General features: G+C 40.9%; 1 long non-coding RNA gene across 1 annotated transcript in view; it reads left to right on the plus strand.

Annotated features, from left to right (window-relative positions):
* Positions 1-7,067: 7,067 nt before the first annotated feature.
* LOC118723558 overlaps positions 7,068-23,287 on the plus strand; it is a 70,243-nt gene continuing 54,023 nt past the window's right edge. Inside the window, exons 1-2 of the long non-coding RNA XR_006742148.1 lie at positions 7,068-7,612; positions 8,849-9,110. This is a non-coding gene — a long non-coding RNA (uncharacterized LOC118723558). The remainder of the gene's footprint in view (positions 7,613-8,848; positions 9,111-23,287) is intronic.

A 23,287-nucleotide genomic window follows, 5' to 3' on the forward strand; every position in this document is an offset into this window, starting at 1 on the left:
GGTGGATTATCTTTTTTTTTTTTTTTAAATCAATCTTTATTGTTCATATTATTACACGGTTCCTCATTTCTTCCCCCCTCCACCAGGTTCCCACCCCACCCTCTGCCCCCTCATCCTCATCCATTGGTGCACAGTTTATGTTCAGTCTCTTCCTCCCTCCCTTTCCCCGATAGTAAATCCCTTTTCAGATAGCAAATCTGTTACTTAGCATTTTCTCATATCAATAATACCTCCACATGCCCAATGATACACTTCACACAAAAGACATTTCCAAATAGGACAACCAGCCTCATCCAGGCCCCACCCAAGGCACTCACAGATCAACACCCCAGCACTATACTAACTCAACACATCCAGATATAAGCCTTCATCACTTGATTCAGCAGACCCTCAAGTTCCCGCACAAGTTTCCAGCCATGTTTGAGAGGCAGCCGTGGGGCAGGGGCAGGTGAGGAGCGAGCTGTTCTGGGCCTGGCTGCTCCGGGCCTGGCCTCTGTTGCTCTGGTTCGTTCCACAACCAGCTGCTCCGTGTCTGGTCACTGCCGCTCCCGACCCAGTTGCTCTGGACTTGGCTGTTGCTGCTACAGGCCTGGCCACACCCGACTCCGCTACTCTGGGCCCAATTGCTCTGGGCCCGGCCGCTCCGGGCCTGGCTGCTTCCAGCCTGACAGCCGCTGCTCCGGGCCTGGCCCCTCCCAGCCTGGCAGCCGCTGCTCCAAGTCTGGCCGCTCCCAGCCTGGCAGCCACTGCTCTAGGCCTGGCCACACCGGACCCGGCTGCTCCGGGCCTGGCCGCTCCCAGCCTGGCAGTTGCTGCTCCGGGTCTGGTCACTGCCACTCCCGACCTAGTTGCTCTGGACTTGGCTGTTGCTACTACAGGCCTGGCCACACCCGACCTGGCTGCTCTGGGCCCGGTTGCTCCGGGCCCGGCCGCTCCGGGCCTGGCTGCTCCCAGCCTGTCAGCCGCTGCTCCGGGCCTGGCCGCACCAGACCCGGCTGCTCCGGGCCTGGCCGCTCATGGGTGGATTATCTTTACCTTTCCCTCTCCTAAGTTCCAAGGGCCCTTCTTTTGCCTCTGTCACTTATTTCTTGAGCCCATTTCTTCTACAGCTCCCTTCTCTACCTCTTTGACTTTCTAAATATATTCTCGTATAGTTTAAAGAAAAAAACAAAAAGAAGCCAATCTATGCTGTATGTGGCAGTATACCATGAATATCTATAGCTCCCCAGTTTTCTACTTCAGATTCTGCCCCGGTGAATCTCAGAGCACTTCTCCTTTCTTTTCTTTCTTATTCTGGAAATGACATTCTCCATAGACTTATTAAAATATTCACAAAGAATTTGACACTCATTTGATGCTTTTTTTATGGTTATAATAATCATGGACAAGCATTGCTACACCAGTAGAAAAGCAGGAATCAAAAAAAAAAAAAAAAAGCAGGAATATGAGGTTCACTGAAGCCACAGAACTAACAAGCAGCAGAACAGGACTGCGAAGCTTGAGCCCAGATGTGGTTGGTGCACTTTGTGATCAACCATGCCATGCTTGCCGTTGTGATCATTCATTCATTCATTCATTCAATGGTTTTGGCAGATTTTGAATGGTCACCTCCTATGTGCTGGGCTCCAAATTGAACATGGTACACTTCTTGCTCCTGCTTTGACTTGGATGGGATCATAGACACGAAGCTGACAGAGAATTGGATGATGGTGCTGAGCTGGGGCAGCCTGGGTGCTGCGATTGCACCTAGGACTTTAAGGACTTAGGCTTCTTGGAGTGAGTGATATCTTGTTTGAAATATTAAGAAAGTAGTAATTAAGTGTGGTGTTTCCTCCCCTTCTTTCCCCTCCCCTCCCTCTCGGAAATAGTAACATCAAGGGCAAAAGATAAGAGGATAATGGTAAATTTGGGGAATTAAGAATAGTTGAATTTGCCTGGAATGTGGAGTGTACATTGGAGAATGGGAGATGATGGGACTAAAGATGTAAGCAGATGTGAGACCATGTGTGGGCTTGGAAGCCATGATGAGAGATTTGCAATGAGGAACCATCTGGAAGGTATGGAGCCTGAGTGGCACGATCAGGCGTGCAGGGCAGAAGGGCTTCTGGGATGCCACTGGGAGGATGAGAAGCCACAGTAGATCCATTAGCAGAGGCAGCACAGCAGTTCTCTTGTTCAGTGTCTGGAGTCATCGGACAGACTCAGAGGAGTAGAGCTAAACAAGGGTGGAAAATCTTACCTGGTTTGGTCTCAAGTTAGGAAAATAGCTTAAGAAGCCCTAACAGCAACATAGACCACCTGACTTTTCAGACTACCTCTGTCCAGCTAGATTACTAAAGCTAACTTTGATATTATTAAAATTGTATACATTTTTCTTTGCCTCCAAGTCATGGGTCTAAGAAACCAAGCTTTTAAAAATAAAACCACAATAAATATTTTTCCTAAAAGTTTAGAATAATGTTAAAGTAGCTATCTACAGCGAATACAATTAAAAAAAAAATCTGTAAAACACAGTGTAGCTCAGGAGTTTTTCATTACTGATTGGGTTCACCAAGGTAAGGGGAAGCAGCTTGGTGGAAGTGCAAGCTTGGTAGGAGCCAGCGCGGGCCAGGCTGCCAGGACTACCAAACCTGTTGCCTAAAAGAGCTGCTTTGTCTACTAAAGAAAACACTTTCCTCTTGTAGTCCTTTCTACATTTTTCCTCATAAGCATCCCTTTAAGAGAAGACTTCTTTAATGTGTCCCTTCTTTTTCCCCAAAAGAGGGACGATAGATTATTTCAAGGAGCAGCAGAGGGTGGGGAGGAGGCAATGAGGACCTAGGTCCTTGCAGTCACCAGAGAACTCTGAACTCGCTGTGTCCCCCTTCAGCCTCTCTTGGGTGGCCTCCGTGTTTCTGTTACCTTGGTAGAAAGAATATGTGACTCCCCTGCCTGCCTTGAAGTCTTGTTGCCATGGAAACTTCCATTCCACACACCTGATTCACATACCATGCTTGGCTAAGTCCAGACAGAGGCCACAGAGTGGCATTTGCCCTTTGTTTCTCCTTTTTGTGCTTGCCAGGCTCTTGAAAATGGATGGGGATAGGTGAGAGGGTGGGCAGCGTGGTGTGGGAGAAAGCTGTGTCAGGGGCAGACGCTTGGGGATTTCGGAAGATAATCCCATGGAGGGAAGAGCAGAGCAAATGGAAAAGTCTGTGTCCTTTTAAGCTTCTCCTGGACGCAAAGGCTTTGATCCTGTGATGTGTCTGGCGGTAATTTTCTGGATTTCCGGGTGAGATAGGATATGAGTGAACAGATTCAGGGAGCTGTTGCTCCTTAGTGAGTTTTTCTGTCCCATTTTCACTGAACTGACCAGTAATCTGAGCTCCATGGTGAACATGTTGGGGCTGTGACCTGGGTTTAGGCGAAACATCAATTAAAGCTGTGAACTAAGAATCCAGCCCTCTGATGACTCTTTCTCTGGCTCGTCTTTGATACAAAGCGTACTCTTTTAGAAAGCACAAACAATTTGTGGAAATTATCATTCATGAGGGGTCAGTACCCTGGCTGGAGTACATTGCTGTTTTCCCTCTGATATTTTCTTTTCCTCTTGTCTAAGTCCTTTAATAAGTAATTTAGCGGGAGGGGCCCTGGCGGAGAGCAGACTAGTCACCTCCTCCCCCAGCCAGACGTTCTCTTTTGTAGGTTGTCATTTTCTCTTGGTTCCTGTTTATACAGCAGAGTTTCAGAAATTAAAAAAGAAAGTGTTCAAATTGTCATGGTAATTGGTCCTCCTAAAACATTTGGTTTCACACCGTACGTGGGTGTAGGTAGGTCTCATTCCTGTCTTGGCAATGGAATTAGCTCCCCGGTACCTGCCCTGCCTTCCCCCACTTGTTCTTCTGTTTCCTCTCCCTGTTTAGGCGGCCTTCATTTACAAAGTGCACCCTCACGCAGCAGTCAGGAACTCTAGTTTGGAGTCAGTCAGACCCGAGGGGGAAATCTCATCTCCGTTTTGTTCTTGGACAAATGCTTTTATCAACCTCAGTTTCCTCATTGGTGAAATGGTCTTCATGATAAACGCTGTGATTTTTAAAGAGCTTGTGACCTAATAACTATTGTTATTTTTACCTTGCTAGATCATGGTATAAATAACACAGTATTTGAAAGAATTGTCTTGCCATCAGTACTGCTGCTTTTTATTGTTGTTACTGACTTTGGCATAGGCAAGAGTGGACACGGGGAAAGAATATACTAGTAAATGGTGGATTGAAAGAAATAGATCATTCTTATCCAAAATAGTGTGCGCACACACATTCCCTCCCTTTCTGTCATTCATGGGCACACTCTTGTTGTGTCTTTTGAAGCTCACGGCAAGTTCAAGCAGCAAAGTGAAAAGGTGGTACACTTCCTGGGAGACAGAATGCTGTCACAGGGACTGTCTGCTTTACAGAGAGAGAGCAGTGATGCCCCGTCAGCATTTGCAGGCAGCCCTGCAGGGAGAGATGTGAATTCCTATTCGATAATCCAAGGGCCATTCAGATCTTCCTGCCTCAACTGGATTCTCTCCTCTCTATCCTCCCATAACATTTTCTATCTCTCTCTTTTTTAAATTGTGGTGAGATATACATAACATAAAATATATCACTTTAACCCATTTGTTAAATGTATAGTTTCATGGCATTATATGCTGCCACACTGTTGTGCAACCATCACCACCATCCATTTCCAGAACTTTAACATCTTCCCAAGCCAAAACTCTCTACCTATTAAGCAGTAATTCCTAAGCCTGCTTCCCACCACCTTTGTCAATTACCATTCTACTTTCAGTCACTATGAATTTGATTGCTTAAGATACTTAATAGTAGTGAGATCGTGCAGTATTGCCCTTTGTGACTGGTGTGTTTTACTTAGCCTGATGTCTTCAGGGTTTATTCATGTTGTAGCAGGTGTTGGAATTTCATTTCTCTAAAGGCTGAATAATATTTCATTGTATGCACACCCCACATTTTGTTTATCTGCTTATTCACCAACGGAGATTTTGGATTATTTCCACCTTTTGGATAATGCTTCTATAAACACTGGTGTGCAAATATCTGAGTACATTTTCTTCTTTTTATTATGGTAAAGATGATAAAATGTTAGACTGGATCAGGGTCTTCATTGTGAATTCTTCAGTAGCAGTAAAATTGGTTATGCTATGCATTTTCTTTTTTTTTTTATTGTGGTAAAAAACATAACATAAAATTTGCCATTTAAACCATTGTTAGGTGTACAATGGTGAACAACAATGGGTACCGAGTTTCAGTACTGCAAGATGATGTATGGGCTTGGTTACTCCAAGGACTCATATAAGTGAGATGATACAGTATTTGTCCTTCTGTGACTGGCTTATTTCACTTGGCATGATGTCCTCGAGATTCATCCATGTTGTAGTATATGGCAGGTTTTCCCTTTCTAAGGCTGAACAACGTTCCTTTGTATATGCCCCATTTTTTAAAATGTATTTATCTGCCAGTGGACATTTGGGATGTTTTGAATAATACTGCAGTGTCTATGGGTGAGCAGATATATCTTTGAGAAGTGGAATTATTGGATCATATGGTAATTCTGTGTTTAACTTTTTGAGACACCTCCATACTGTCTCCCATACCTGCACTATTGGTGGGAATTTTACAGTGCACATGGCTCCCACTTTCTCCACAACTCCATCAACACTTGTTATGTTTCTATTTTAATTTTTGTAAAAGTGGCCATCCTGATATGTGTGGGGTGATAAATCATAGTGATTTTGATTTGTAACGAAGTTTCCTAAAGCAGCTTTAAAGAGCATATTAAAAGCAAACAGACAGATGGAGGTAATAGTTAGCTTAGGATGGAAAGAAGCTTGGGAAACCCTGGGGTTCCCAGAGTAGTTGTTTGATCTCCTCTGACAGTCTGTGTGCTGGGAAGGGTGCTGTCTGTCCTCTGCACTGCTGTCTCCCAGGCCTGGAGGTCCAGTCTGGCCTCAGTGGTGTGGCTTGGCCGACAGTCCGTCGCCCTCTCATCCTTTTGGAGTCCTGGGTGGTTAGTAAGCATTTTCTCAGAGCAAGTGACTCAGAATTAAATGTAGCTCCAGATACACAGTTATTTCAAAGAACAAGGATGCCTCATTCTTTTTTTTTTTTTAACCATTTCTATTGACTACTCCTCTGTGGATGAAAAAAATATCAGTGCTGATTTAAAGTCAGCATTCTTTCTTTAGTTCATTCAATTGCATTAATGATATACCCAGAACAATCCTGTCCAATAGAAATGTAATGCAAGAGGTATATTTTCTAGTAGCCATGTTAAAAAAAAAAAAAAAAAAAAACAGGAAGGAAAACAGGTGACGTTAATTTTAACAATACATTTTATTGAACCTGACATACCTAAAACACTATCATTTCAATATGGAATGAATATTAAAAATGGAGATAGTCTACTTTATTTTTCATACTAAATTTTGGTAATCTGCTGCTCATTTTAAGCTCATAGCACTTCTCAATTTGGATTGGCCACATTTCCAGTGCTCAAGAGCCATGTGTTTCTAGTGGCCAGCTCACTAGACAGTACAGACCTGGCGTATGGAGCCAGGGATATCTGAAGTCCAGCAAAGGCCAGCCTCAGCTCTGCCTAGTGGTCGAGATGGTGTCCAGAGCTTGTGGAAGAGACGGGCGCGGTGGTACCAAGCCCAGCAGAGGGGCTCCCTGCTGCCGCCTTGGGTTGGTCTGCCACCCCTAGACCTCATTCCTTTGAACTAGTCCCCTGTGGGGAGGGCGCTGAGCTGGAGTTTGGCATGGGCCCCAGCTCATCAGACATTAACTTTTTGCCTCCTATGTTAGGAGAGCCGCTGCCAAGTTTACTTTTAATTACAGGCTCTGCTCTGGCCCTGGGTCTGTGAGCAGGGATTTCAGCATCACGACCTCATTGCTCTCCCGCGGGCCTTCCATTCCCACAGGCGGAATCCCTCCCCTCTCTGGGCAGTGCTGGCCTGGACTCCACCTCAGTCCTTTGCGCTGCTCCCCAGGAGGAGGTCAAGAGTGTGGTGCTGAGAGAAGGACTTTTATCTGAACACCCTTCCCCTCACCTCTGGGAGGCGACTCCAACAGCTCTAGTTGTTTAGGGGAAGGTCATGGCCTTGGACGGGCTTCCCTGAATCCACCCTGTCGCCTCCCTGACCACCCCCATGTCCAGGTCCTCAGGGAGCTCTGGAGGCACCGGCTCGGGCCCTGCAGCCGGGCAGGCCTGTGCGGCTCCCAGGCTCCTGCGTGGGGAAGGAAGGGTGGCCAAGACGTGTTTACAGAGAGCCAGCCAGGAAGGGCAAGGGAAGAGGAGGAGCTGTTTCCACTTATCCTCCCACCTCCTTTTGGCTTTCTCTCCTGGCATTGCCGGAGGCCAGAGAAGGGATGGGAATCTGGCAAAGTGAAAGTATATCATTGTATTTCCCCAGAGCCCTCCGTCTCATCTCCCCCCTACGGAAGCCAGGCTGGACTTCTTTCCACCCAGTTTACTTAACACTCAGAGACTCAAAATTCCTTTCCTGCCGCTGATGTGGAAGAGGCTTGGAAATAGGTTCCTTTCCAGGAGATGAGTGATATGGCAGAGAGACAAGGTCAGATGAGGCCAAGGGACGGGAGCCAGGTCTTACCAAACTCTTGCAAGGCAGCACTGTGACTGCCGGACTTGCTATGCTGAAGGAGAAGGGGTGGTCTTGCGCTCCACACTGTCTGGAATCTTCTGTGATAGGTGGAGTTAAGGGAGATGAGGGGCTTTGGGGGAGGGGGCAGGATGAGTCTGGTCCTTCTGAAAACTAGGCTAGTGTTTGTTGACATGTTAAAAAAAACAGAATGATTAATATTGCCAGCCTACTGTAAGGCTCTCTTTCTTTAAATCATATTTTAAACTTTACACTATTAACATAGATTTCTTTGGGACTTGTTTATACCTTGCACCCTTAGGAATCAGGTCCCCTGTGTAAGGATTATGAGAATCTCATTGATTACCTAAATTAACAAAGAGGCCAAAGTGAAATATTTCTTCTCCCAGGAAAATAAAGTAAATGAAAGCAGATCAATTGCTCTTCTCATTATTGCAAACTCGCAAATCTGCTAAGAGTCAAAGTTAACTTTATGATGTACTTTAGCAGAGAGTATTTTTATGAACAAGAACTGTGAACATCGAGAAGTTAGCTCCAGGAAATGAAAAGATTAAGACAAAGGAAAAGGTCACACGATTTGAATGTCACACATGCATACTTACTTTGTACTGAGATAATGAAAGAGAATCCTTTTGACTGCTATGACCTATGGTCCTGTGCATTTTGGTACCAACAATATTTTGTCTCTCTTTTTTTTTTTTTCTTCATGAGATGTTTGAGTGGTAGTTTGAGTCCCTTCAACAGGTCAATGGACCAGCCTAGAAGCTAGTTGAAGTTACAACACAGGCTGTGGTCAGGAGCCACCACGAGTGACAAGCCAGGCCAGCAAGACTGTGGGTTCTGGGTTTGAATCCTGACTCCACCACTAATTAGCCCTGTGAGAATTACTCAGCCTCTCTTAACCTCCTTAATTTTCTGTAAAATTAGAATTATAAATTTATATTGATGGAGCTTACCCATATACTGTAAAGATGGCTCATTTAAAGTGCTTAGTCCATAGTTCCTGACAAATATTAAATTAGGAGGAAATATTAATTCATATTAATACTTAAACTGAAAATACTGAGTTTAGCTGGCAATATATAGCTGCCCTTGTTTATTTCTACCAGTAGCAGAGCAAAACATTGTTTGGTTGACACTTGGTTGGCCTTTTTGAAAAATTCTTTAATTATGTATTATTTTTCTTTGCAGCCTTGTAGGTGTGTGGTGTGTATGTGTAGGAAAAGCCAGTAATTACCCCTTGCAGATGGAGCTGACCAAACATTCTTTCCCATGGCAACTGAAAACATAAAAAAATAAAATTAAAAAAATTGGAGGTTACATAATTGCCGTCCCTGGAGGAGGAGGAGGAATGTGGAGATCATGGAGTTTCTTGTGGCTTTGGTTGGAGGTGTTGGTGAAGATACAGAGGTACTGCTGAGCAGCTGAACAGGATGCTGTTGCTTGCTTTGAAGTGAATAAACTGGTCAAAAGTACAAGTGGGAGGGGAAGTTGAGGATTAATGAAGGAGGATCATTATTAATGTTTCCATGGTTTTAGCAGTTTAAAAGTTGGGAGCTTAAGTAAGTTTGTTGGTTGAGGGGAAAATAGCCCACAGACATTCAGACATGGTGAAGTTCAGTGTTTTAGTCTTCATTTTAATCTGAAAATAGGGAGTCAAGGCTTTTGAATAACATAGCAAAGGGACTGCTTCATAATTTCAACAGTGAATGCTAATTATCGTATATCCACAATGGCACAAGATTCAGAAAACACCATTCTTCTCTAATCCCAATTATCCAAAGATTGTTTTTTTGTTTGTTTGTTTGTTTTTTGTTTTTTGTTTTTTTTTGGGGGGATAATATTACTTGTTTGGATTACTATTTCTGCTTTCAAGAGGATTTATATTAATTTTCCCAAAGCCTACATGGAACCCAAAACATTAACTTTTTTTTTAAATTGATTTTAGAGAGGAGAGAGAGGGTAAGAGAGATTTAAAAACATCAATGATGAGAGCGAATCATTGATAGACTGCCTCCTGTGCGTCCCCCATTGGGGATCTAGCCTGCAACTTGGGCGTGTACCCTGACCTGGAACAACAGCCTCCTGGTGCCTAGATGGATGCTCAACCACTGAGCCACACCAGCAGGGCCAAAACATTCACTTTCAGTGAAGAGTGGTATCTTTCCCCAACTTCTATAAATTGATATTGAGTCCATTGTCCTTATCTTTCTTGTATAAAGAATAACATAGAAGGCTTCATTTATTTGATTGGAAGATAGTATTGCCTTTGTCATTGGGGATTTGGCCCTCTTGATGCTAGAACAGGGTTGGAAAAAACTATTAACCTTCACCTACCCCTCACCATGTATATTAAAGTAAGCCCATATTTTGTTTTATTTCTAAACATTAGGTTATTTTCCCTTCCAAGGACCCAACTCTATATTTCAGTAATAATTTTGGGGTAGAAAGAACATGGAGAACTGAAATCTATAAACTAAAACCCAGTATTTAAAAACCTCTTTTACTTCTCAGCTCTTAAATGTCTGCAAAGAATATGGAGAGTGAGAGGGATAAGATACTATCTTTTTTTATGGTAGTTATTATTCTTTTAATACATTTAAAGAATAATTCATCAAAGGGAAGGTATGCCAAAGCATGACGTATGATATGATATAGCATATAGATTAGAAATATTCAGTGCAGCATACATTTGAATATAATGTTAAGGAACTTATTATGTATAACACTTTCAAATGTATGCCGAAACCAGTTTGGCTCAGTAGTAGAGCGTCGGTCTGTGGACTGAAGGGTCCCGGGTTCGATTCTGGTCAAGGGCATGAACATTGGTTGCGGGCATATCCCCGGTAGGGGGTGTGCAAGAGGCAGCTGGTCGATGTTTCTCTCTCATTGACTTTTCTAGCTCTCTAGCTCTCTCTCTTCTTCTCTGTAAAAAATCAATAAAATATATATTTAAAAAAAACCAATTTCAAATGTAAATTGGTAGCATTATATATAATCAGTATTTTTGAATATCTGGTTTTCAAATATGTATAGTGACCATGTTATCTAAAACTTTTAAAAATATATTTTATTGATTTTTTTACAGGGAGGAAGCAAGAGTGATGGAGAATTAGAAACATTGATGAGAGAGAAACATTGATCAGCTGCCTCCTGCACACTCCCTACTGGGGATGTGCCTAAAACCAAGGTACATGCCCTTGACCTGAATCAAACCTGGGACCCTTCAATCCATAGGCCGATGGTCTATCTATCCACTAAGCCAAACCAGTTAGGGCTCTAAAACTCTTTTTTTTTAAAAAAAATATATATTTTATTGATTTTTTTACAGGGAGGAAGAGAAAGGGATAGAGAATTAGAAACATCGATGAGAGAGAGTCATCGATCAGTTGCCTCTTGCACACCCCCTACCAGGGATGTGTCCGCAACCAAGGTACATGCCCTTGACTGGAATCGAACCCGGGACCTTTCAGTCCGTAGACTGTCGCTCTATCCACTGAGCCAAACTAGTTTCGATGAGATATTATCTTTAATGAGTGCCCATGGTTTGGGACACTTGGAGTTAGAAACTTTGGATTAGAAGTTTCAGGCCCAAGAGTTGCTATTGATAAGGCAAATATAATTAAAAGCAAGATTTATATTCACATCCATATAATTTTTGCTCACCTTTTCCCATCCATGATAATCACTTGGGGATATTTACCTAGTTCTGACCTGGGGGAATAAATAAATTTCTCTCTCTCTCTTTGGCAATCCTGTCTCATCAGTTTCATCAGTTTCAATCTTCATAAATTGTAAGAGTTAGGAATGTCTTTCTTCCCAATACTAGTATTGGGCCTTTTTTACATTGATAGTCTAGGGATCAAATTTGGAACTCTGGAGGGAGAAGTGGAACTGTGCAGGTTTTTGTTTGTTTGTTTGTTTGGGTTTTTTTTTTAGCCTGTGAGCTCTGGCTTTTGCATTATCTCTGCTCCAAGTTTCTGTTTGACCTGGAACATACATAAAGAACATCTATCTCTACCTTCTACTGCCCTCGCCTTATTCTAAGCAGTTCTTTTCTAATAGTATTGCCTAATTCCTCCACTCCAACCCCCTTCTCTTCATTGAAGAGTGGGATGAACATCTTATTGCTCTCTCCACCGGTTTTCATTCGGAGTGTTGGAGAGTTGCCTTTTCAGTGTGTGTGTGTTGGTGGTGCAGTTCCCATGGCCTCTCCCTGCAGGCTCCACACTCTCCTGCCACAACCAGGCCCCTCCACTCTCCTAGGGCTTGTCTCTAGCCTAGTCCCAAGCACACACTCCGTGGTACCAGGTATCCTTATGAATTCTGGAAAGAAGTTATTTACACCCAACCATGAAAAAGAAGAGAATTGATAGTTTGATTAAAAATGGTAAACATAGGGTTAGGGTCATTCCATTCCATTCCAGCAATGTAATAAAAAGAAATGGGAATCAAGATTGGGGATCTGGACCTGGATTTGCCAGTAACTAGAATTGTAAAGGTGATAGTTACTTGGTTTTAATGGACCTCATATCCAAATATAAAATTATTTTATGTTCCAATTTATAAAATAAAGTGTTAGACCAAATTATCATTAAGATTTCTCTCAGTATTATGATTCTGTTTTTTAAAGAATATATATTTTATTGATTGTACTCAGAGAGGAATTGAGAGGGACAGAGAATTAGAAACGTCAATGAGAGAGAAACATCAACCAGCTGCCTCCTGCACACCCCCCACTGGGGGTGTGCCCTCAACCAAGGTATATGCCCTTGACAGGAATTGAACCTGGGACCCTTCAGTCCGCAGGCCGACGCTCTATCCACTGAGCCAAACCGGTCCAGGCATGATTCTGTTTTTAAGTTCAGTACTTCTGATTATAGTTTATCTTATTAAGGATTACAATGTTTGTATTTTATACTACCTGTTATTCAAGGTTGTTTACTGCCATTAACATACTCAACAATCAAAGCACACAGGAGATAAAATTTAAAAAAGTTTCCTCTGACTCTGACTAGCCTGCTCTACCCAGTGGAGGGAAACTGGTCAAGGACAGTTGTCTCTTAAAAGCAACAGAAGAAACTGTGGAGTAAAGCAGACATGGTGTCGTATCTTTCATTGGGTCTTCAGAAAGGAACTTCTGTATAATTAAAAAATCTGAAAAGCTGAGTTAAGATTAGATATTCCTTTGGGAATCACTTCTTTGGAATCTTTAAAAATGGAATCATCAAATCAGAATTTATTTAAGTATTCCCCTTAGATAATAAGAGGATTTTAATTGACCTTCAAAAATCCGAGTCTCAACTTTAGCGTATGCTCAGATGCTTCTCTTTACCATAAACCTCTGTTAATAGTTTATGGCTCTTTTCAGAAAAAAGTTAGAAAAATTATAAAGATGCTTAGGAAAGCCAACAAAGCTATAGTTGGAAGATAGCAGTGTTCCCTTAGAAAGTTTTATATCTGTTCCTCAGAAAGATGCATGAACAATGAACCAGGCTGTTCTTGTCTTGTTTTAAAGTAAACAGATTTGTAGACTTGTAGTTGGCTCCTGATGAACCACTCATGGAGCCATTTAAGACATGAGCTTTGCATTGGTATTGAACCAACTGAATAAAAGCTGTTTATAACCTTGTTATACCTTTCCAACATAAACAGTATCTCTTACATAAATCACTTTTATACCAGTTTATACATAACATCATGTGGGAACTTTTTCTCTTATTTTTTGTTTGATCTGCACTACAAGCTAGGCATCTATGTCCCCTGACAGTGGTGTTCTAGGTTATCTTTTACATTCTGAAGTGGCATAAGCCAAAGCTATCTATGTTACACTTGTCAAGGGATAGCATTTATTACTCTACTAGAGGCTCGATGCACAAATTTGTTCATAGGTGGGGTCCCTCTGGGTGGCCTGCAGAGATCGTGCCAAAACCCTCAGTCCAACACTACCTGCAGCTCCTACCTGCCACCCCCACTCATTCCAGCCCCACTGTGCCTGCCATGGGCTTGCCCTTAATCAGTCCTGATCAGGAGAGGCTTGAGTTGCTGCAACAGTGCTCACCAGCCATGAGCCCTGTATCTAGCACTCTGTCAAGGGAGTGGCCTATGGGATAGGGCTGAAACTGGCTCTCCAACATTCCCCAAAGGGTCCCAGATTGTGAGAGGGTGTAGACCAGTCTGAGGGACCCAACTGCATATGTTCGGGCTCTGGAGGGAACCTGGGAGGGCTCCAGGGCGTTTCTGGCCCATCTCACTCAGTCTCAGTTGGCTGGACCCCAGCAGCAAGCTAACCTACTGGTTGGAGCATCTGCTCCCCGTTGGTCAGTGCACATCATAGCGAGTATTTGAGCAGTCTTAGCATATCATTAGCATATTATGCTTTGATTGATTGTTCGGTTATTCTGCCTTTTGGTCTATTTGCATATTGCCCTTTTTTATATAGGAGTCTAATTAGTGCTCACTGTCAGTGAGTATGTATTTTAAAGCTGTTTCTATGTATGCAAGCATAGCCTTTATTTTATTTTTTAATTTAAATTCTTTCCTGTTTAAAGTATTACATATATCTCCTTTTCTCCCCTTTGATCTCTCCCTGGCCACTGCCACCACCCAGCACATGCCCTTTCCCCACTACTGTCTGTGTCCATTGGTTCAAGCATAGCCTTTAAATGAATGCTTATCTTACCCTTACCTGTCACTGTCCTCCACCTGCAATAGTATGTTTCTATAGAGGATCTCATGGAGCTTTGTTATCCATGAATATATTTTCTCTTCACTCTAAGAAGATAAGAAATGCTATGCATTTTTCTAAGAATATTAAATGTATAAGAATCAGTATGACTATAGTTTATTTATCTTTGGTTCTCTCTCTCTCTTTTAAATAGACTTTATTTTTAGAGCAGCTTTAGATTCACACAAAATTGAGAGGAAAATACAAATAATTTTCATACAGCTAGTGCCACCACATTTTTTTGCATGCTTATTATATATCTCCTTTGATGAGGGTCTGTTAAGGTCTTTGGCCCATTTTTAATTGAGGTTTTTGTTGAGTTTTAATTTTTTTTGTGTGTGCACACTTTGGTTCTACAAAGTCCTTTACTGGGTATATGTTTTGCAGATATTTTCTTTTGATAGTGTTTTTTGCATAGCAGAAATTTTTAATTTTAATGAAGTCCAGCTTATTGATATTTCATGGATTTTGCCTTTGGCATTATATCTAAAAAGTCACTGCCAAAACAAATTCACCTAGATTTTATCCTGTTATCTTCTAGAAGTTTTATAATTTTGTGTTTTTCATTTAGGTATGTGATCCATTTTGAGTTAATTTTGTGAAGGGTATAAGGCCTGTGTCTAAATTAATTTTTTTGCATGTGGGTGACCAGTTGTTCCAGCACCATTTGTTAAAAATACTATCCAGGCTTCATTACATTGCTTTGATATATATATTTCCTAATATTTGATTATTTACACAGAGGAAGGGAGAGAGCTAGAGAGTTAGAAACATTGATTTTTTCATTTTTTAATGCATTTAGCAGATTTTATAAAAGCTGCCTTGGATTTTCACAATACAGGAAACTTTTTTTTGGAGGCTTAATCCAGATATAGGAGATAACCATGACAAATATGATATATCCTAGAAATTTGGAAGTTGGAAAGAGTGACTTGTTGCCTAGTCTTTTCCTTGGACAATGTACCTGAACCAATTGGTCAAGAAGATCAAAAATATTATCTGACTGTAACAATAATACAGTCTTCTTCCACATCATTTGCCTAGTAAACAGTTTGAGTGGCTCCTTACACCTACTGCATAAAAAGCAAATGCTCAATGACCACCTTTGGTTGACTCACTCTGCCTTTCTAGTAGTGGGCTTCACAGCTCTCTTTGGTGAGCACACATTCTCAGATGAGCCATCATTTGAGGAGGCAGTGGACATGCTGAATTTAGAAAACTCTGGACTCAAATTCCTATGCTACACTTATTAGCTGTGTGAACTTTCTCAAGTTACATCACCACCTGAACCTTAGTCTCCTAAAGGCTAAGATAAATAAATATATAAATTGACTCTTGTTTTCATCTGTGATACTACATAAGTAAATATCATATAGGGTCATAAATTTATATCCATTCCCTGAACTATTTATTGTAGCTAAATTCGATTTGCAATATATAGATATAAGATATTTGGAATTTAAGAAATACTCCTTTTTCTTGTTTTCTATTTAGTGGTAAATTTTCCCCCCCTATTATCAAATATCAAAACACATTGGCTACAAATAAAGATAAGTTTAATAATAGATTTGGGGCACAAGTAAACTATTTACACGTTAATACACTTAAAAGGCTACACACAAATTTTTTTTTTTTACATTTATGTTGAATCTTTGATTTTGTATGTTGCTCAGTTATGAAGAGGAGGGAGAAAATAAAATCTGATTTTATTGGGTTACTTACATGCTCAGAATTATATTTTTTGTTTTATTCAGTCTTGCAGAAATATCTAGAAGGGTATACAATACTATATTCTCAGATACTGCTCACCATCTGCTTTCAAAGTGAAAAATGGACATCATAATATACCTGTATTGCCCTTTGTCTGCTAATTCTAAAGTCAGGAGATAGAGGTCACTGTTCTTTTTATAACTGACTTGGTACTAACATTGCATGTTCCATCATCTGTCTTCTTTGCACAGTTTTGTGATAACCATTCACCCTTTCTTGACCCCCTTGAATATTTTCCTTTCCCAGCTCACATACTTTTGTAACAGATATTCTTGGCTGAAATAAATAGGGAGCTCATTCATCAGGAATGCTTAATTGGGATTTTCAGAAACAAAAAGTTGTTTTGCTTTCTTTAGTATTTTTTCCCCCATTTCAGACCTGATTCAGGGTGAAAGGGACAGAAAGTAACAAGGGAATCCTGAAAATCTGATGTGAATCACGGCAAGTTCACAGATCTCAATAGAAATTGGGAGGAATAAAAATAATAAACTTATTCGGGTCTTCTATATATTAGGTGCTTTCATATTCATGATTTAAGTTTTATCAAAAGCAGTCTCTATAATAAAGATGATTGTGACAATGACTAATCTCATTGGACAGATAAGGAAGCTAGCTGTTAGAGCCATGTAATCTGGTCCAAAACATATTGCTAGTCACACTAGGGTGTTTTCCTTATTTACTCAGTTGTATGTGGAGAATAAAGGTGTTTTCTGTGCAGTCATATGGGTTGTAGTAAAACCAAGGCTATATTGTATTTCCTTTAAAAACCTTCATGATTTCATACTCTATAGAAACATGATATTTTAGGATCTGGTTTTTATACTGCCATCTATGCCATATGCCCAGAATGGCAGTGTCTTTGTGGCAGAGATTTGCTCAGGAGAAACATTTGCTCTTCATCTGAAATGTTCTACAAGTAATAATTTAAAAGACTAGAGAATATGAAGATGACCATATAGCAATAACTCTATTATTAAATGCTTAATGTGAGCCATAGATGTCTCTTTGATTTATCTGTATTTTTTTCTTCATGTAGTGCTACTGTGAAGTAGGCATCATTATTTTTCCATTGGACTTGAAGAAGTTGAGGCACATCTGATCGATGCTTCTCTGTCTCAGGGTCTGTTTTTGTTCATCAGTTTTTGTTGTTCATCATATTCCACAAATGAGTGAGATCATGTGATATTTTTCTTTCTCTGACTGACTTATGTTGCTTAGCATAATGCTCTCCAGGTCCATCCATGCTATTGCAAATGGTAAGAGTTCCTTCCTTTTTACATCAGTATAGTATTCCATTGTGTAGATGTACCACAGTTTTTTAATGAACTCATCCGCTGATGGGCACTTAGGCTGCTTCCAAATATTAGCTATTGTAAAGTTGGGAAGGGTGAGTGAGAGGGGGAGAGATCAACCAAAGGACTTGTATGTATGCATATAAGCATAACCAATGGACATAGACACCAGGGAGGTGAGGGCGTGATTGGGGGGCAATGTGGGGATAAGGACACGTATGTAATACCTTAATAAAGAAAGAAAAAATTCTTTTAAAAAAAGAAAACCATAAAGAAGGGGGGGGGGAAGGAGGTTGAGAGCACAGTCAAATTCATAACTTGCCAATGTCCCAAAGCTAGTGTGGTTTCAAATCCAGGTCCTCTGACCCCACAGCCTCTCTGCAATGCCACTTCTTAGCCTGAGAAGCCAGTAACTGTGGCTCTCTGAGAACCTTACTTGGCCTCAGTTGACTTAGAAAATAGTTTTGTGTGTACGTATTTTCAAGTTTGTCCCATTTTTTCATTAATTATATGGTGTGCCCACTTTTTAGGAAAGTGGTCATAATGTGTAACTCCAGGCACAGTGATAGGATGGGCAAGGATTAAGTAATTTGGAAGAGTTAGGAAAAGCTTCCTTCCAGGAAATTAAAGTCTCTTCTGGGGATAGGGGCTCAGTGTTTGGAGAGAAGGGGAAATTTTGTACATAGGTGTCGCTATGTCATCTTGGTCTTCAGTTAGAACCACTCTAACTGAAGGACAAAAAAATATCAGAAAGATGAAAGAGAGGAACTAAAGTAAATACCACATAGCTTTCAAAGGACTAACATTTCACAGTTGTAATTCATAATGCCCACTGTCCTCGTGGAAATTTACATGGGATTGTTTATCGTTTTCTGTTTGAGAATGTCTTCCTTTATGTAAAAAAAAAAATACCCTGTCTTTAGAATCCTTTGAAGTGTAATGATTGGGGGGGGCAGAAATATACAAACTAAGTTCTTTTCATTTTAGCTAATTTTTTTCCCTTTAGTCTTTGGGATAATTTAAATGCTTCTTTGTTCACTGGCACACATATTCAAGAGATGTTTATTGAACAATTATATATGCCAGACCCTTTGCTAGACTTTAGGGATAATGGATGGATGAGATGCTGAATCTGTCTTCTAGGCTTTTGGATTTTGGTATGAGAAACTGCCCGTCACTCAGGTAGTCACAATGCAGTTTCGAAGTGCTATATTAGCACAGCTGGTGTGGCTCAGTGGATTGAGCATCATCCTATGCATCAAGGAGTCACTGATTTTATTCCTGGTCAGGGTACGTGCTTGGGTTACAGGTTCAATCTCCAGTGGGGGGCATGTAGAGGCAGCCGATGTTTGGTTGATGTTACTCTCTCATTGAATGTTTCTATTCCTCTCTCCCTCTCTCTTCTCTCAAATCAATACAAACATATTTTTTTAAAATAAGTGTGACATTAGCCCTGGCCCATATGGCTCTCTTGGTTGGGCATCATCCTGTGTACCAAAAGGTTACCAGTTCAATTACAAGTCAGGGCACATGCTCAGGTTGCAAGCTCCATCCTTGGTGGGGGGTGTGCAGGAAGTAGTTGATCAATGTTCCTTTCTCTCATCTCCCTTCCTCTCTCTAAAAGATCAATAAAAAATATTTTTTAATGAGCTGTAATAAAAATAAAAGAAGTGCTAAATTTGCACAAAGGAGGGAGGCAGTAATTCCTCCTGTGGTTCTCAGCGGACATTTGACTTGAGGCTCTGATCGCAGAGCTGGTCAGGCAGAGGTGGGCAGGAGGGCACAGGAGACCAGAATGTGCCAACACCTGGAGCGCTGGAAGGACAGGGGTAATTACCAGCATCTCACAGGCAGGAACAACTGAACATGTCACCAGCGGAGTTTACCTGTGATGGAATTGCCACCAACACTCAGGCTCCGGGATCTCCCTGTCCAATCTTCATTTATTACTGGCTAACATTGGGCTGTCCCTGCTGCTGCTGGTATTTATTTTTTACTTTTCCTCGTTCGCTGGGTAGATTTGAATTAGAAGTAAGTATGTTCCATATCAGGCTTTAATCAGACCGATGAAGCGGGTTGGGAAGGGGTAGGGGAATGGGGTGGCACTAAGCTCCCTGCTATGACACAATGGAATGCAAAGTTTTTGGTCATTTGTGCCTGTCATTTTCATATTTATTTTTTCTCAGGAAATTTTATTTTTCTGCTGTGCCATTAGGATGTGGCTCTTTATCACTCTGTCCATGCCGCTGCTTCTCAGCCTTTTTTGGGCGCCATCCTGGACCAGCATGGCATGTCAGTGGGAAAGACTTCCTCTGTTTAGTACCTTAAATTTGCTAATGGGTGTTTTATACAGAGACAGCCAAATGCTCATGTTTAAATAACTTACAATTCCTGGGCAACTCATAAATCTGCCTGACATGATGTTAAATAGTTTGTTCATATAAGAAACTTTGCAGATGGCTATGATAAGTATGAAGGGTGTTTTATATGTTTTGACTTACTGTCTCTTCAGTGACATTATATAAAACTCAGCAGACTTCTCCAAGATCATTAGGAAAATGAACGATTTTCCTGTCATAAATCACAAATACCACAAACTACAGGAGGGTTGCAATGGGCAGGTATCCACTGATACTTTATTTATATTCCCCAGAGGAACTCAAAGATGTTGTGTCTACCACATTTACTCAGAAAAATATATCCTTAAATATAATTTTTCTAACACTGGTTGCTGTAGCTACATAAGTTAATTCTGTTAACTTTTCTTGTTAAACTAGTTGGGTGTACCAGACATGACTGTGTAAGATAAAAGAGAGTAGTGCTAAAACTTGATCATAATATGATGCCAAAAATAAATACCTGTGTATACACCACACACACACACACATACACACATACACACACACACACACACGAAGGTAGTACATTTGAATACACTGTTCATGATGTTCCGATTCAGGGAAACTACTGGATGATTTGGAATTATGATGATCAACTTTGTATCTATTCTAGAATATTTTACTTGAGAAAGGACATTCTTAGCATACAATAAAATGTCACATTTTGTATAATTCACTTTGTCATATAAATATTTACCATTTGTTCAATATATCTGATAAACAAGGTAGTGTGGAATAATGCGTGGATTTAATTTCGTAAATGAAAAAAAGTGATCTATTTTACAAGATGTACTGCTGAATTGTGGGTATGGATGTGAATTTTGTGGGCCTTTCCCTGCCTTCTTTTAGCCCCATCCACACATACATCCTTTCTTTTCACTCTAATCTTCCTTGATTAGAGAAAAGCACTTTCAGGAGAGAAATCTTTAGGAGTTTTAATATAATTAGAGTTAGGGTGAGAATTCCATTCAATGTAACATCATTGGTTGATTTAGTAATTTCTAGAATTCTGCCAAGGCTTTAAAATACCTCCAGTGCCCACTGCTGGATACTGCTGTTTTCCTTCTGGGATTGAACTGAACAGGATATATATATATATATATATATATATATATATACACACATTCCAGTGGTATAAGTGTATTGGCTAGTAAAGATTTCTTTAATTGCCCTGGTTACAGTAGAAATGATCCAGTTCCCCTTCTCCTAAATGTTCTCCTTTTTAAAACTAGAGATTAATAACCTGCTGTTATCTCCATCACCCTAGTGAGAGATTCTGTCAACAGTGATTTAAAAAGGCAGCTTTGGGGTTAGATCTTAGGAGTGGCTAGGGCTGTAACAGAATCAGATCCGTGTTTTTCCTGTCAATTAGAAACATTGACAATTTAATAAATTGTCACCAAATTCATATTCTGTGTTTCCTACATAAGAGGGAACAGTCAGCCCCTACCCGCCCCCCCCCCCCCCCAAAAAAAAGGCTTTTCAACTAAAGTTCCCTTTGGACTATTTTCTCCTACTCTGAGGACAATGCCTTTCCCCAGTCCATTTTCTCTGCTCCCAATACCTTGTGTATGACGAGCATTCAATATTCAGTGAATGAATTCCTTTGTCATTGTGTCTCTATTGTGTCAAGTGGAAGTCTGCAACGAACAATAGTTGGTGGATGGTCTGCACTGGGGAGGCCCGGGCCCAACTTCAAAAGTGATTTCCCCATCCTGACAAGGCAGGGCATGTTCTCCTTGGGCTGGGAAGGCACAGCTCTATCCTTGTTAAGGACTGCACCTCCCTTTTGCTTTTTTTCTTCCTGGGAGCTGTTGAGTCCAAGTGTGACTGCCAAGAAGAATCCAGGAAAGCCAGAGAGCCCGAGCACACCAGGCCTTCCTGTACCCGCCACACACACTTAAAACCCCGAGGAAATAAATGAGGATCAATGGGAAGAAGAGAGCCAGCCAGGTGAGCAACCACATCAGTCTGAAGACTGGAGCAACAGGAAGGGATCCTTGGCAGTTCTATTTATTTGGCAAGATTGGGAGGTGACCTGATCTCACACTACATTACCTCAGAGCAAATCATTTTTACCAAGCTCTATAAACGTTAGGATGACTCCACTGAGCCCTTGGGGTGAGGACAGATGAATACATCAAAGAATGTTAATTAGTCTCCAGGTGTGATTAGGGGGATTGTCTTTCTTCTTTCAGGAAAGGGTTAAGTCCCAAATCTCTCTCTTCCTTCCTGTTTCCCACTAAATCAGATGAGATTATTTCCTTCAAAGTTCATATAAAAGCTTTAACTTAGTCTTCTGGTTGGGGTATGGACAGGTGTGTGTGCCCCAAGGAATGACAAAGGCTGTTTTTCCTTTTTATTCATATAAATCCCACTTTTTTGCTGTCTTGGGGTCCATATGCTTTACAGCAACCTTCACTTCTAGGTGAATTTAATTAGACGATTGCAGTCATTTTTGACATTTTAGTAATGGAATCACTGGTTAGAGCCTTATGCAAAGTTTGGTGCTATAATAGGATTTACCAGGGTTCCAATGTAATTCTAAATTGGTTTTAAATGTCTGCCCCTTGCCTTTCTTTTTCATTTATGTCAATTGTTACTACTACGTGGAGAGAAGGTATTTTAATGATAGCAAGATGTCATTTAGAAACTCCTTCTGCTCTGCTACTTCTGAAAACCACAGAGCATAGCAACAAAGGTGGTTCAGTCCCTGAAAGAGTTCTCAGGCAGATTTCTCAGCCTCTGCACTATTGACATCCTGAGCTGGTTAATTCTGTATTGTAGGGGGCTACCTGTTCAATGTAGAACTTAGCAGCACTCTGACTTCTCACAAATTGTCAGCAGCACCCATATCCTCAGAATACAAGAAAAAAAAAAAGTACCATAGAAGACAGAATTGCTCACAGCTGGGAAAGTTTAAGGAAAATAAGTTTAAAATAATAAAGAAGATATAGATTATGGACCTACTGGTTTTGTGTGTATGTGTGTGTGATTTTTTATTATTATTTTTTTAAAATTTGTGTAGTCACTCATATGTGGAAGCTAATGAACAAACTGAACTAACAAACAAAAGAGAGATAGACTCATATAGAGCAGGCTAACAGCTGGGGATGGATGTGGGTGTTGAGCAAAAAAGGAAAAAGAAAACTCATTGGCACTGGCAACAGGGCAGTGGTTGGAGGGGAGGGCAAGGTGGAGGTGGAGGTGCGAGAGGGAATAGGGTTAAGTGGTGATGGAAAAAGAAAGTAAATTCTTAGGAGATCAGGTCTGCCCATACATTTCCCTCTTAGCCAACAAATATCTATTATTGACTGGAATCTGGTTTAGATTAGTACAAACCATTGTAACTCAGAGCAAGTATTGATTCCGATGCTCTCATTATCACTGAAGATCTTTCAGGTATTTATGTAACATGCAGAACTTTTATGAAGGAACACTT

The sequence above is a fragment of the Pipistrellus kuhlii genome, unplaced genomic scaffold (assembly GCF_014108245.1).
Source record: "Pipistrellus kuhlii isolate mPipKuh1 unplaced genomic scaffold, mPipKuh1.p scaffold_m20_p_2, whole genome shotgun sequence".
NCBI lineage: Eukaryota > Metazoa > Chordata > Mammalia > Chiroptera > Vespertilionidae > Pipistrellus > Pipistrellus kuhlii.